The 13,137-nt window shown below is 34.8% G+C and overlaps 1 pseudogene; it reads right to left on the bottom strand.

The window, feature by feature from the left end:
* Positions 1–4,553: 4,553 nt before the first annotated feature.
* On the bottom strand, positions 4,554–5,494 carry LOC127222267 (olfactory receptor 4A16-like; annotated as a pseudogene).
* Positions 5,495–13,137: the final 7,643 nt, after the last annotated feature.

The following is a 13,137-nucleotide window of genomic DNA, read 5'->3' as shown; positions in this document are numbered from 1 at the left end:
CTTACAAAATGGCGACTCAGAGAAGGTACACAGGTGCTTTTATAAGCACAGCTTTGGGAATTTCAGAAAAAGGCCACTTTGAATACAGTTGGTAAAGCAAGATTAGTGACATTAGTACAGTTTTGATTGGCTGAGTTTTAGTTTGTCCATCTTCAGACATGTTAGGGCAAGTCTGGGCATGCTTCCAGGGGATTACAGGAACTGTCCTTCATTTAGTGGTCATCATCTTGAGGTACTGTGGAGGCTATCTAAGCCTTGTAAGTGCTCTCTTTCTCATCCCTGCTGTCAGATATGCTGTTGATTAGAGGTTCTTTTGTTTGAAATAAACCTTGTTTTCTCATAAGAACCTGAAACTCAGATAAAACTGTAAAATGGAGAAGTTCAGACCTCTCATCACAAATACATAAATACAGCCTTCTCTGTATAATGTTAAGCTTACATAGATAAAACATTTTTCTCTTGTAATGTTTGAGGTTCATTACATTTGGATAGGAACACTTTTAAGATAAACTGAAAATATTTTTACTCATTCTAAAGATCAATTCTCCTGAAGGAAATTTGTATTTTGATATAATTGAAGATAATCAAATTTTGATAGTATTACAAAATATTTAGGGTTGATCCAGAATATTCTTGCCTTTTCTGATGCTTTCAAGTATACCTTCTCTAATTTCCTAATGTCAAGTGCTACCCAGAAAGCCTTAATACACTGGAAGATGATTCTTTTAATTTTTATTTATTCTTTGAACATTTCATGCATATACACAATGTTTCTTTTTGAATTCTTACTTAGTTTTTTCTATTCAATACCTTCTGATCACAACTTCCCTTCCCTCCACTCCTCCCAGTTCTCTCTCTCTCTCTCTCTCTCTCTCTCTCTCTCTCTCTCTCTCTCTCTCTCTCATACACACACACACACACACACACACACACACACACACACACACACCTCCCCAGATCTGGGGCACACAATGTTTCTTTATTATATCCATACTATAGGCTCATCCTTCAGCTTGTGAAGGACCATCCAACACCTCTCTCTCTCTCTCTCTCTCTCTCTCTCTCTCTCTCTCTCTCTCTCAGTTCATGTATCCTTTTTAATTTTTATTTATTTTTTAAAACATTGAGTCCAATAACTTTCCCATCTTCATATGGATGTGAGACCATTCATATGACATGGGAAATATTACAGTAGCTACACTCAAAAGAAAAGTGACTCTCCCTCCACTCATTCACCCTGCAGCCTTCATCTGCTCTTAACTATTCAGTTCATGGTAAATCCTGGGATCCCTGCAGTAATCTGTGCTATAATTTTGAACTTCCTACATCTGGCGCAGGTTCTGTATATGCAATCAGTTCCCATGAATTCCTGTGTGCAATAGCACTTCAAAGGACTCTTTCCTGTCCTCTTCTCTTACACTCCTTTGACCCTCTCTTTTGCAGTACCCTTGGAACTTTGGCAGATGTCCCATTCTTAGCACTCACCGTTTCTTAGATACATATTTCCAACTCTCATATTTGCTCATGTTAAGCATTTAAAAAGTACTGAATGAGCATCAGCCACTACTTTCTGCTTTAAGAAACTCCTCTGACTAAGGAATATAGGCAAATTTATTTATAATTCAGCTTGATAATTTGATCATGTAGATTCTCCTCTAGGGCATATGACCTGACTTACCATGGTTTTTGACATTTTTACAGTAGCAGGAGGACATTTGTTCTCATGGAGAAAGTATCAAATCCAATCAAGAGAAAGATTGATTATTCCCATAAATAATCTTGTCACTATTGCATGACCTGGCACATTTGTCTGTCAGATCAGCATTATGGTATCTAATGTCCAGCACTTGAAAAGACCACTGGTATCTTTTCTTCCTCGGGTGTCTGCATAGCACCTTCCAGTACTGTGAACACTAGCCAACAAGGAGAATTTTTGGTCAGTTCAAGACTTATTTCCCTGTGTCTTGCAACCAAATGTACTGTGTCTTCAACAATAGAGTCTTAGTATCTAATTATGGTTGGAAGTCAAGAGCAATGGCAATAGGTTTTATTATTATGAATATTTCATATTTTATTATCATTATATATGAATATTATGTCATATAATATATAATAACATGTGATGGTATATTATTTTAATGAAATTTTAAATTGCATATCATATCTATTATATAAATAATACACAATTATATATAACTATGTTCTACATAATATAATAAATAATATATACATATATATTACTCATAATATTTTACATATATAGTCCAATAGCTTACAAACTAGTAGAGTCTTATAAAGCTTCTCCAAACATCTTTAGTTTTGGTTAACACACTCTACATCTTTGCACCCATCCATGCTTAAACTTTTAGCTCCCAATATTTACCAGATGAGATTTCATGGAACATATATTCTACTAGCCCTCCTTACATTTTTTTTTAACTTGGTTGCCAAGGAGATTCTGCATGCACACTTTTGTCTGAACCTTCACCAGACCTCTCCCTTTCCGCATTATTCTACTTTCTACTTGAATCCTTCTGCCCTGATCTCCTTCATACTATCATTTTACTCATATTCTACTATCTTCCTTCCTAAATGCATCACTTCTGCCAATGGCCCATTTGTAATCACTTAGTTTTCCACATATAAATACATAAAACAAAAGACAGAAGCCAGGAATCTCTAATGAGAAAGTAAGAATTTTGTCTTCAGGGGTCAATTAGACTAACTAAGTACAATTTTTCCAGTTCCATCCACATGCCTGAAAATTTTGTGATTTCATTCTTCTTTATAGTTGAATAATATGCTGTGTGTGTGTGTGTGTGTGTGTGTGTGTGTGTGTGTGTGTAACACATAATCCATTTGATATACTCTTGGTTAATTACATTTCTAAGCTATTATGAACAGAACTGCAATGAACATGGGTTTTTAAGTGTCTCTGTAAAAATAAAATCCTTTGCATCCACATTCAGAAGTAGGATAACTGAGTCATGCGAATACTCTTGTTACTGGAAAATTCTTCTAAATAGTTTTCAATTGTTCTATAGAAAGTGTCACAACACTAACAGGATTTCATGACCATTTTTATGAATACCTTTTTATAGAGAGATGCCATAGTATCACCATAAGAACTTGGTCAAAGAGCCTGTTTTAGGTACTGATCTGTGTTTCCAATTTTAATTATTACAATAATAAAATGATTTGTGTTGTGAAATATTATAGAGAAATTATTGGTTTAAAAGAACTTATTTTGAGCACACTTTCTGCTTGCTCTACTCCTCCCACTCCCTTGTAACACAGAAGAATCAATTCCCAATAAAAATTTTAAAATGCAACACTTATTTCAGATACTATTGTTTGCAATGATAGAAACGCTTATGGAAAGTCTAACACATTGAACAAGGGGCATCAGTAAAGTAGCTGAAGCCATGTTGCACTTTACACTAAGGCTAGACATAATCATTTGGAAAATATAATGCAAAGAGCATTGATTTAATTAAGATCACTGTAACTAAAAGGTAAACAAAATATAAGAACATTGATATTATGAAAAATAATTACTGAAGAATCAAAAGAGCATAACACAGGGATTTTTATATTATATCAAAATAGAATGATTTAGTGTGCTCAAGATCTCAATTTGCAGATGGCATATGTATGTAAGGTAATGTCCATAAGCACATTATTCATGTTAATATAACTATTACACAAATGCTACCCTCTGAAAGTATTTTAATGTTTGCAACATTGTTTAAGTAAAAATAAAGAATAAAAAACATTTATTATTCCATTTAAAAATCTACATTGCTGGCTATAATAATTAAGAGTCATCATTTAGCCTAACTGAAATACCACAGACAGTGATATATAATTACTTGAACATAAAATACAATGAAGATGAGATATGAGATTAGGGCAAGATTAGATTTTTTTAAAGTTTTAATAATGTTTATGAGGAAACCAAATATGGAAAATTATTGAAAAAAAATAAGAAAAATATATAACAATACACAATAGCTTAAAAAGTGGAGCATGTGTTTTAACCACAGCAAAATGTATGTGACAGAACATGTGCAGATTAAGTCAATTTTACCACTCTGTAATAATTTTAAACTTCAAAATAGCATATTACATTATCTCAAAACTGTATGATTTTCTTGATAAATTTTCAAAGAAATTTAATGAAAATTATTTTAAGATAAATGAATTGGGAGTTAATAGTCATTAGGAATAATGATAGCAGCATAACAAAAAGACAACTAGAAAAGACTCTATGGTGCACATAACTATCTAGTTAATGACAGGACTTATAAAGAACTCCAATAACCCAATTATATGGTAAAATAATTGGTTGAAAATTTGACAAAGGATATAAATATTCACTTCATAGAGAAGGGTAAACTTCAGTAACCAGTTATTAAGAAAATTTATTAAAAGTTAATAACAGCCTTTTACAAAAGTACAAACGTCTCCTAATTTCAAGTGTTATTACTAATTTTGAATTCAGAACATATACTGCTAAATTTGATTATTTTCCTTTCCAATAAATAATACATTCAGCAAGGAAAAATTCTTACTCTATCTATATTTAACATTTTACACCAGAGTTTTCCCATAGAATTTTTAATTTCTGAATTTCTCAGTGTATATATCAAAGGATTCAACATGGGAGTAATAGCTGTGTAAAAAACATAAATAGATTTATCAATAGGAAAGTTGGAGACAGGTCTAACATACATGAAAATGCAGGGAACAAAGAAAAGAATAACCACCATGATATGGGACCTGCAGGTGGACAGGGCTTTATGCCTCCCTTCCTGACTTTGAGTCTTAAGAGAACTTAAGATAATTCCATAGGAGAATAAAAGAAGGATAAAGACCACCATACACATGGCCCCATTATTGGCAACAACAGTGAGCCCAATAAAATATGTGTCAGTGCATGCAAGTGCCAATAAAGGGTACATATCACAGCCAAAGTGGTCAATGACATTGGGTCCACAAAAAGGAAGTTTATATACAGGTAGAACTTGAACCAGAGCGTGTGCAAAACCTCCAATCCAGGCTACCACCAAGAGTGACATATAAACCTGTTGATTCATGATGTTTAAATAGTGCAGTGGTTTACAGATGGCCACATAGCGATCATAGGCCATCACCACCAGAAGAAAGACCTCCGCACCACCAAATCAATGCTCCACAAAAAGCTGAACCAAACAAGCTGTGAAGGAGATGGTCTTTTTATCACAAACTAAGTCTTCAAGCAATTTGGGCAAAATGGCAGTGGAGTAAACAGCATCCATGAGTGACAGAAAGGCAAGAAAGAAGTACATTGGAGAGGCCAAAGAGGAGCTGGCAATAATCGTCATCAAAATGAGCAGGTTGCTCACAATTGTCGCAATGTACATGAGCAAAAACATAACAGTGCTTTTTGTCCAGTAGGATATTGGGTGAGGCCCAGGAGGATAAATTCCGTGACATTGTTACTCTTTCCCATTTACTCATCTATCTGTCTTGTTTCAAAAACACTTAAGAAGAGGACCTACTATGAATTCTAAAGAGGTGCTTGAATCCATTCCATCAGGACAACATATTCATGATTACCTATATAGTGGCAACCCCCCCCCCAAAAAAAGGCATGTAAATTTAGTTCTTTCAAGAGCACTATTATTTTCTGTCAGTAAGTCTCTAAGTACTATTTTCTCTCTCAATGCTTCAGTGCATATCTATACATAAGATCAGACAGAGGTATCTCCATCATTTATATTTAAAACAATGTGCTATCTTCAAATAGACATCAATAAATGAAGTGAAACGGTTCTTCATTTAACTAGTTAAAACCAGTTAACAATTAAAACTCCAAGTACCAGGAATAGATTACTGCTTTCAGAGTTATTGGTCAATAGAATCCCATATACTCCCAAATATTACTGGCTATTGCCAATTCTTTTGGTTATCATCTTAGAACTTGATGGTAAGATCCTATTGCTGAAGACACTACATAGCTGCTGTAAAGATTCACATGTTATGCTGGCCTGCTCCTGTCACCTGGCACAATACACTCAGGCAGTACCCTGGTCAGCATGCAGCTGAAAAGGACCCCTTTAAGAGAAAAGGCTCCCCTCCCCCTGCCCACGTATGCTCTTTTCCCTCTGTCTTTCCAGCTGTTCCCCTGGGGCAGAAATGACTTTTCCTGACTCCCTATTCTCTTCTGTCCTCCCTCTGTCTCTCTGTCTCTTTACCTTTCCTTCCCCCCACCCTTTCGCTTTCTAATAAAACTTCTCACTAAGCTCTGTCTACCTGGCATGTTTGTTCCATGACTTCCTTGGAATCTTCCAAGATTGTCCTCGTGCATTATCATAACAGTTGCATCATTGAACATATATAAATCAAGAAGGTACTCAACATAAAGCTTCATCCCTACTGATTAATTTTCATGGAAAATGCTTGAAGATATTATGCATTTTTCCAAACAAGAAAAGTAATCATCAACCTCAGCCACATATTAACTCTACAACCTACGATAACAACTGGCCTGTTGAGACATGTCCTCTGGTATAATACTGGCACTGATGTTATGGGAATAAGCAACTACTTCCTGAATGGAATTAAGGCCTACTTCATGAGCTGGAGCTAAAACCTGGCATGGTTAACATAGAAAAGAACCTTTGAATTTATATGCTCTAGGCTCTAGAGAAGAACCTAGTATTGCTAAATGGACATAATCAAAATTACCCCTAAGCCAGGCGGTGGTAGTGCCAGCCTTTAATCCTAGCACTCAGGAGGCAGAGCCCAGAGGCCAGCATGGTCTACAAAGTGAGTTCCAGGACAGGCTCCAAAGGAATTCAGAGAAACCCTGTCAAAAAAAAAAAAAACTACCCATAATAATATCTTATTGATTGCTATTCCCACATAATAATGCACCTCTCAGAGTCCTCATTAGAGAAATTTCCTTTTTCAGTAGATGGTAATTAACACAGAAACCCTCAACTGGTCACCATAAAGAGAAAGAGAGCCTGTGCAGTGCTCAACCCTACCTAACATGGACATATCATACCCTACCCTGCCAAGGCTATAGTATCTTCTCAGAAGACGGGATGGAAAGAGTGTAAGAATCAGGAGTGGCAGATAACTTCAAGAGAATAGTGTTTTTCAGACAAAACATGACAGTTGCATGTGGTAACTCATAGCAATTGTGATAGTATGAATAAGGCCTGCTCAACAACAAGCCAGACAAAATCTAGGATGAAGAAGAGGCAGCCAAGAAAACCTACCATTTGCTGAGGAGCTGTTGACATTTTATAGCAACCAGTAGAAGGAAAATCACTGCTCTTTGGTGGTATGATCCCTAGTACATATAACATACACAGGTCTCACTCTAAAAAGTAGTTGAGTAACACAAATTGGAGTCAATGGTTTAACAAAACATTTTTGTGAATAAATAAAATGCAACGTTGAGTGTATAGGGAGGTTAAAGGGGTTGGGGTGAATATGATCAAATCAGATTGTATAAAATTCTAAGAGAATCAAAAATTGTTAAATTTTCTTAAACTGCAAAATGGTAGCAATACAGCTAATTGTATCAACTTACATAGGGCCTAGACTAGTCCTATGAGAAGATATTTTACAGTATATTCTGTATAGTTCCTAATGGTCCTGTACATCTAGTAGAGAGCTTTGATCGTGTACTATTAGAAATGAGCCCCACTAATCTCAAAATATTTTTATTCTTTAAATATATTCCATTTATCTCAAGTAAGAGTTTAAATTATGTCAAATAGCTCCAATATTATTTAACATATCTCTGTCTAAAGCAATGGCTTTATTTCTCTCAGTCGGTCATGTTTTCCCAGAATTACAATTGTCATTTCATTAATGTCAATATAAGTTCTCACAATTATACATACTATTGTGATTTTCACAATACTTTTTTTTAGTTGACAAACTTCTTGGACATACGCTAAAATTATTTCTTTAAGATGTTGTGTATAAGTAGTTCCAACATTTACCTATGAAAAAAATCTATTTTGGCTTTATTTAGGCAAGCAAATTCCACTCACCTAGACTTGATGGTAGAGGATATGTTCAGAGTTAGAGCTTTCTTAGAAGTATTTGTGATGTACTGTCTGCAAAACTCACTCATATGACTGCTTCCCTCTGGATATAGAGAAGCACATCAAACCAAAAACTGAAAAAGGTTATCATATTGTAAACATGAGGATATAGCATAATTTATGTTACTTTTGTATCATTGACTTCTTATTTTCTACAGGTTTTGCCACCTGCCATTATTTGTCAATAATACTGATATCATGTTATCAACACATTGAGTTTCACTTGGACAAATCTAAATGCCAGTATAATTAATCCTTTATTTGGTAGAATAAAAATTAAGTTCTTACATTGTATCATTTGTAAGCTCAAGTACACTGTACTACAAATTACCAAAGATTTAGTTCAGTAAAAACTGAAGAATAATGTAACTGATTTCAGCTTAAGCTGTCCTAAACATTGTTCTGATATATTTATTAAGGCCACTGCTTTTAAAAAATAGGTTTACAAGTTCAAAATGGCCCTGCATAACAGAATCTTTAGGGATTATTTGCAGCCATAAAAAAGAATGATATTATATCATTCCTCAACATTGGAATAACCTGAAATAATCATATTAAATGAATAAAAACAGAATAATAAAGACAAATATCACATTTTTATTTCATTTTATGTTGTAGATTTCATAGATAGACAAAAATCACAAAATGCATAGAAGATCTAAAATTAGAAATTGAACTATCAAAGAAACAAAACAAAAGAGAAGGGATAGAAAATAGAGTAGGAAGAAATGGGGTAGAATTCACATCTCAAAATGTATACATGCTCATATGAATGTTGCATTATATAGTCCAGCATAATCAAATACTTTATAAACATACCTATAAAACTAAACAATAACAAAATTTAGGCTATGGAAAAAGTATCCTCTATGAGTTTTTCTCCATAGACATGTTAACATTTTTTTCAGGGATAATTTTAATAAACACAAAAGCCTACATATACCTACTGGAACTTAATTAATTTGTTCTCTTGCATACTAATACATGAATTGCTGAACAAATTTTGTTTTTTCTAATAGAATTACATATAAACATGACCAAATTTCTTCATTAACATTATATGAAATATAATGTCTCATAAAATAAAACAAATAATAAAAAAATAGAAAATAAAAACAATATGTTTGTAACAAATATATACTGCTAATTCTGATTAATTAATTATATATGTCATCACTTTAATGTTTTCTACTTAGAAGCATTCTATGAGAATGTAATAGCCTTTAAATGATTCACAAAGTTTCAATAATTCACAGGAAAATTTAGCTAAAACTCTTGTTGTATCTCACAAATTGACAGTATTGGTCTTATTTTTTCAGTAAACCAAAGGCCTCTCTTTATTGTGTTACCTACAGGTTTATCATATATTCATATACATTCACAGAAGACATAACTAATGACTGCTTCTTAGATGTAGGAAGAGTACCAAGCTGCTATAACAAATATATTTCAACATCACTTCCATTCAGTTCTTCAGATAAGTGACCAAGTATACAAACAAGTACCTGAAATAATATCAAAACTTACTGAAAGGGGTAGATGGAAATGCTTGCTGTCTGGAAAAACATCTTCTTACAAAATCAAAATGTTATATGTGTACAAATATGGAAAGTATCAATCTAGTAAATGGAAATTAACTTACCCAACAATTTTAGTTGCTGACATCAATAAATACAAAAATGGGCAAAACTGAAATTAAGTGAAATTTTCTCTTTACAGTCATTTATACTGAAGCCAACAAAAGGAGGGGGTTTAAGGAAGGAGTGCAGGAAGAAGTTTTCAGTCTTAAGTCCATTAAGCAGGCCCTCCCAAATCTAGTCTCTTCCTTATTTAAACCATGTCCCTATATGTGGAAGATGCCAGGATATTGAAAACTTCCACAGACTTCCTTAAACAATAAACTCAACAAAAGCATGATACCTTAAGAACTAAATACAAAATAAAGAAAACTCCAGCTTGGGCACATTTCAGCTTTCAGAAACCTCTGGGGTCATTAAATCAGGAAAATATTTCTCTCATTTATATTTACAGCACAGTCTATTGCTTATTTTGCATCATTGCTAATTTTAATACATAGGTTTGTTACAATATTCGGGGAGGGGTGAGTGAGTGATCTCTCTTAAATAAATTTCTTCCTTTAAATAATCCCTAGAGATAAAAGATTGCATCTTGCCAAGAATGAGTAGCTAACCACCATGTTTATCTGTATACCTTTAAAGGTAAACAAAAATTGTTCAAAGTGTTATACTAAAAAGCTGAGCCATGAGTCATGTTGACTCTACTTTGTTCTTTCTCTACTATGTTTTGTTTTTGTTCTATTTTTTATTTTTCACCAGTCTCTCTTTAACCCTTCATTTTGTTTTCTCCTTTCTCCAAAAATATGTTTGGGCCTGGTTTGCAGGGAGCCTTCCTTGGCCCCTAGAAGAATTCTGTTACCTAAAAGCATATTTTTACTTCTCCCTCCTGACTTTTTGGGCCTCCGCAGGTACCTCTTCTGGTTCCCACCTTCCACTTTCTTTCATCTTTATACTAATCACTACACTTACTATATTTTCTTCTATCTTTTTACTCCATTCATTTTGATAATGACTAATATATTAATAAACAAAGGAAATTGAACTACATTCCATCAAAAAAAAAAACTGCAGAAGACATATTTATGAGCAGTTCATGAAACATTCTCTAAAATATGGCAAATATTTGGTCACAAGGTAAATATCTTGAAAACTTAGAAAAATTGAAATAATCCATAAAACCACAATAAACTGAAGTTCACAACCTCATGGAGGTCATATAACACACCACAGAGTGATAAATCGGTCACTATTGTGATCAAGAAGGAAATGAAATGAGTCTTAGAATTAAATAAAAATACAACACTCAAAGCCTGTATATTACAATGAAAACAAACTTAATAAGGGCATTTAGAGCTCTAAGTGCCAATATCACAATAGCAGAAGAGCCTAAAATAAATAAATTAATTATGCACATTAGGGTACTGGTCAAATAATAGCAAGCCAAACCTAAACACAGTACACATAAAAAACTCATTAAGATTATGTTACTAACTAGTAAAATAAAAAAAAAAAAATGCAAAGAATCAATGAAACAAAAAAATTCTCCCAGAATGTTAAGGGTATAGTAAAAATTCAATTGCTTTCCAAATTAGTGATATTTAATTTATTATTGATCTATAAACATATTATATCCAAATTACTGCAATGCTTGAGTGTCGCTTTTTAAAAATATTAAATGGGAAGCCTTTCACTGTACATCAGAATCTACTTCATTGACATATAATAATGATGTACTGAATTATAAACAAATATTTAAATTAACACAGCCGAGAAGTACATTAATAGTTCCACATAAAAATAATTATCTTGGATTATAACACGCTAGGGGAAGAGATTATTTTTTCTAAATGTGTTAGAAATATTTTTATTATCACTATAGTAATAATAATTCTGATTTTAAATAACCTTAAATATTGATAATGCATTTTCATAAAAAAAAATGCTATGCAACAAAACACATATAAAAAGACAATTTTATACCCTTTTATGGTACATTCTGTTTTAAGGTGTCTGATGTCTACTGTAATTGAGGCTACCCTTTCACCAGTGGCCTTTTCTCGTCTCTCACAGCAGGAAATCTCAGCATCTTCATGACCCCTTTATGTCTTCAAAACCAGAAGTACCTGGGAAATTCTTATACATTTACAAGTGGAGTAGCCAGGACAAAGAACAGCCTTGGCTCCCTCTGTGCTTCTAATGAAGGGTCCAGCCCCTCACCCAGTCCCTTGCTTTGGCAGCCATGGCAGGCTACAGAAAAGACCCAACAAGTTGTAGGCCCCTGACTCAGCAGAATATGCTGAACTCCCCTTGTCTGACCTTGCTTGACCTTGACCTAATTAATGGGAAGAAACTGCCTGATACTCTCCATGCTGTAAGGAACCAAACAGAAATTAGCTGCTGGACTTTGGATATACTTTACTGATAATAGTGGAATGAAGTAGATAGCAACGGCCTTTGGATGACTTCCAAGCATAATAACCTTTCTGCAGCTGTAGCTGACCAGTCAGCTGAGGACAGATCCCCCCATCCCAGAGGTGTGCCAATCCTGTGACTGTTGCTATGTAACTAGTAGACCCACACACACTCCTGTTGTTCTACCCCAAATATATGCCCTGCCCCACTGCTGCTTCTGGTCCCTCCTACTCCACCTGCTGTGTCAGATGGATGGAGGACCTGAGTTAACTCATAATTAAAAAGACTCCTTGCTTTTGGATCTGGTCTCTTGGTGTTTGTTTGTTTGTTTGTTTGTTTTGTTTTTTTTTTTTTTTTGTTTGCTTTGTTTTGTTTTGTTTTGGGGCAGAAGGTCCAGACTTTGGGTACAACATTTGGGACCTCGTCCAGAATCCCCAAAACCCACCACGATCCCCTCCATTGAGTCTGTGCACCAAACATCAGGTCACTTTCTGTTTTGCCTGGGCAAGTTCTGTCTCCTGTTTCCAGCTGTTGGAGCTCTGGTTTCTGTTTCAGGTTGTTCAAGTTCTGATTTCTGTGAAGCCTGCATAACATCCAAGTGGAAATGTGGTAGATAGCAGGTTGGGGTGATTGGGTGATATCCCAGCACTCTGCAGGTGGGTCAGAAGACCTGTTGTGGGAATTTGGATCACCCTAGCTCCTCTGGAGAGGCCCAGAGGGTCTTACCACAAATCTGTAATCAGGTGCCTCATCTGTATACATTGGTCTGTCTGGTTTGTCCTGATCCTCATGGGAGGCTTCCCTTTCAGGGTACTGGTCTCCAGCTGGGCTATTCATTAGTTGGTCACTCCCACCACAGACCCAGAGAAGCTAAGCAATACAAGGGAATTGGGAGATATATATGAAGGAGGGGATGGGTATTTCCAGTAGATGGGGAATGCAGGACTAGAAGGGGGAATGAGGATGGGAACAGAAGGGTTCAGGTTTGGGGAGGTTGGAGGGGGAGAGTATTGGGAGAAACAGCTGGAATCAAGGGA

This window comes from Phodopus roborovskii, unplaced genomic scaffold, assembly GCF_943737965.1.
Source record: "Phodopus roborovskii unplaced genomic scaffold, PHOROB, whole genome shotgun sequence".
NCBI lineage: Eukaryota > Metazoa > Chordata > Mammalia > Rodentia > Cricetidae > Phodopus > Phodopus roborovskii.
The sequence above is the reverse complement of the archived record's forward strand: the minus strand, read 5'-3'. Positions and strand labels throughout refer to the sequence as shown.